Source organism: Zalophus californianus, chromosome 3, assembly GCF_009762305.2.
Source record: "Zalophus californianus isolate mZalCal1 chromosome 3, mZalCal1.pri.v2, whole genome shotgun sequence".
NCBI lineage: Eukaryota > Metazoa > Chordata > Mammalia > Carnivora > Otariidae > Zalophus > Zalophus californianus.
In genome coordinates, this window is record NC_045597.1 from 29,755,627 (window position 1) to 29,759,612 (window position 3,986).

A 3,986-nucleotide genomic window follows, 5' to 3' on the forward strand; every position below is an offset into this window, starting at 1 on the left:
ACCAGCTTCTTTTTTACTGCACAGGAATGATTTCTTAAATACTAATTGATTAAGTGTTTAAAGGTAATACAAATGTTACAAGTAGACATTATTTATGTTAAGCATACAATAATCAAGGAAGTATAAAAGTTATTAAATTAAAATGCCAGGTTTCTGGTCTCCGGGCCGGTTGCCATCCTTGTTGTTGTTGTGTTTGGTTGTTGTGAGTAACCAGATATACACACAGACATTCAGTTTTCCAAGGCTGATTATCTGGATGCTAGTTTCCAATGGCCCCTCCTATCTACCTATCTCTGGCTGCCTGCCTTTGGAGCATTTCACTGGTTAATCATTATTGTATCAAAGGTCAAAGGTGAAAGGTTGAAATGAGCTTTTGGGATTACTCACTTCATTTCACAAGTTTCTTTTGAGTGTTTGCTATGTGTGAGGTAGGATGAGATTAATAAAATGCAAGTTTCCTATTTGATAAGAGACAAAGTAATAAAAAAATTTTAATACAATGCAAAAGGAAATGAGCATTAAATAACCATCTACTGAATGCTCTTGAGGTTCATGGGTTGTGTCTCTTAGCACATAATCCTTTTCTTTGTCTGACAAAACCCAGCCTAGTGTTCCAGAGGTTTCTATGAGTGACGCCTGACCTTTGCTGGATTTCAGCTGCCTAATCTCAGCTGAGCATTAAAGATAGAGGAGTTTGGAATTCCTGTGCTCTGTGAGAAGTGAAGGAAGGGCAAGCATAAGCAGTACCCTATGCGGGTCACTGACAAGAGCCTCCCTTCTCTTGAACGGTTAGTTGTCAAGTTATATTAATAATAATAATGCATGTGCACTTCGTTATAGTAAAAGTAGACAGAATAAATATAGTTTAGATTCTTGGAAGAAAACCAAAAGATGTGGCAGCCCTAAGAAGGAAATGTCCAGAAATCCAAATACCATAGAGGCCAAGCTTTTGAAGAGAATTCTGGATGACTTGCTTTCAGTCATTAGCCTCAGAAGGGACAACATGAAATAATCAAAAGATTGAATGAGTATACTCAAATTGGAAAATCCCAATGGACACTTCCAGGATTCAAGGTTCATGTCAGCACAAGGAATAACCCCATCATGTTAGGAAGGCACCATGTGTAATGGAAAAAGCAACAAAAGAAAAAGAAAGAGAGAGAGAGAGGAAAGAGAGAAAGAAAGAAGAGAAAGAAAAAGAAAGAAAGAAAGAAAGAAAGAAAGAAAGAAAGAAAGAAAGAAAGAAAGAAAGAAAGAAAGAAAGAAAGAAAGAAAGAAAGAAAGAAAGGAAGGAAGAAAGAGGGAGAGAGGGAGGGAGGGAGAAAATATAATTGACCTCAAACAAGTCAGTGAACATCTCAGAGCCTCAATTTAATTATGTCAGGTTAATATTATAATTACAATATTATAAAACATAGATATTAATATCCCTGGCCTAATTCTTAAATCAAATCAACAAATTTCTAGTGTACTTAACAGGGTACCCTCTAAAATATAGGCATATACAAATGAAGAAGACATAATCCCCGCCTATTAGAAATTTACAGTCTGATAGGAGAGATAGACAAATAAATCAAGCAGCTCGTATGTTATAGGTACTGGTATAGAGACACATACATGGTAAGAATTAGGGAGTTTAAGGAAATTCACCAGAGGAGTTGGTACATGAGTTGAGCCTTAAAGGAAATTTGCCAAGCAAAAAGTCCATAGCTCAGGTGGTTAAATGACTATCGTGTGGGAGAACTGAAAGGGGTGGACAAGCATGGCCAGTTCAGGGAGAGGTCTTGACCCCAGCATGCTGAGGGAGGGCTGTGAGAAGTGGGGCTGGAGAAATAGGCAAGCCGGGGGGCCTCGTGTTCCATGCAGTAGGGTTCGCCTTTCCCCATGGCCAGTGTTTCTCAAATGTCTGAGGACTGCACACCACAGGCCCATCTGGAATGTCTGTTTACAACACAGACTCCTGGCCTCCGACTCTGATTCATATCATCAAAACCTCTGGGGTGGGGACCAGAAGTATTTAATTTAACATAGATTTCAAGGAGGTCTTATGGATCTAAAACTGGGGAAGCCCTGCAGTGTAGATATTTGCAAAGCACTGAGCATTTTAAACAAGGAGTAACAAGATGAGTTCTGTTTTCATAAGACTACTTTGGAAGCAGAGCATGGATCAGAGGGCCAACAGGCAGAAAGCAGTGAGACGAGATAAACAGCTCCTGCAACTGACCCGATCAGAGCTGAGGGTCTGAGAGAGGAAAGTGTGTAGGGAGAGTAGAAACAGGGCGGATCAGCTGAAAAGATAGCCATCATGACACGCTGACCGACTGATGTGGAAGTAAAGCTCAGTTTAGAAGTTTCTGGCTGAAACCCATTACCTTAGATCAGAGATCCGCAAACTATGGCCCAAGGGCCAAATCCAGCCTCATGGCCTGTTTTTGTAAATAAAGTTTTATTGGAACACAGTCACACCCATTTGTTTACATATAGACTAGAGTTGCCTTTCACAACAGCACAGCTGAGTAGTTGTAGCAGAAACCCTGTGGTCCACAAAGGCTAAAATATTTACTATCCGGACTTTACAGAAAAAATGTGCTGACCCTTGACTTAGATAAATAATAATAAGGGAAAAGAGAGGCAGCAATTGAACTGGAGAGAAGGAAAGAGTTCTGAGAATGGAATGAATTCTGTTTGGGATATAATGAGCTTAAAGTTATCCTGGAGCATCCACGGAGACACTTAGGGGGTGTCTCCTAACTCCTTTGTTTTCCGAGAGAAAACAAAACAAAAGAGAAAAATGTGCTGAGAGCGGTTTCAAGATACTAAAGATATTAAAGAAGGGGATGAATGAAATGTTCAAGAAGAATCAGAAAAAGTAAGGGAAAAAGGAAAGAAGAGGTGTAGAATAAAACAACAGGGGTCACAAAGACAGGAGGAGTGGGCAGAGACGAGAAATTCAGAAGAGGCTGCCGGGAGCAAGAATGATCAGGGCCACGGAAGTCAGGGGGAGGCAGAGCAGAAACATGGATGGGTTATGAATCAGAGCAACAGGAGAATGAAAAGCGACTTTTTGAAATTGGCAATTCCAGACACATGGGAGACCACCTCCCTAACAGCCAGGGCACATGTGCGTGATGTAAGGTGACGATGTATCTGTAGCTCCTCAACTCCCCATTCACTGGGTACTATTTTCTAGATAGATCATAGATCATGTCACCATAGCAGTAGAGAAGGCTAAAGCTTTTGATTAAAGATAGTGTTTTAAACATATAAGCTTTTTTCCTCACCCTCCTTCCAAACTCCATTAAAATTACAAAAAAAACAAAAATAAAAAGGTATAAACCCACGAGGATAGAGATGAAAGGGCAGACATCTGCTGACTAGAAATGTTAACAAATTTGTGTAAGATGAACACCAGATGATAAAGGACAACTTATTCAGATTTCAGTTTTCTTTACTAAATGTCTGCCGGGAAGCCAGCAGTGACTGGATCATAGCTCAGAAGCGACTCAGGAATTGGAGGTGGCAGGTATCCTTGAAAGCTAGGGACCAAAGTGAGGGCAAAAACAAAAGAATTGGTTAAAAGTCTAAAAGAGCAGACTCCAGCATCCATCTCTAGCCTGTACAATGGGTGATTATTCCCTAGTCAGGTAAAAGCCATACGGCTTATTCTCTGGAGAGTTGTGCCAGATTTTCCACGGACTTGGTCACAACAAGGACAGGCGGAAGGTGGATGTGAGGCCCCTTAGTGGAATCAAAAGGATTAAGCAAAGATCTGCCTCATAGACTGTGAGAGCTTAGCCCTCATCCCACACCAGGCACCCAGAAGAGCAAGGAGCAGCCTTAGATGTCCCAGCCAAGGGTTGAAGATTCTGTTTGAAGCAAATAACCAGGTCAAGAGGAAGACACCTATAGATATCAATATTGGGGTGAGGAAGGTTCTCATCCACATGGGTTGTACGCCTGCTCCATTCTACCCACAGAAATAGAAT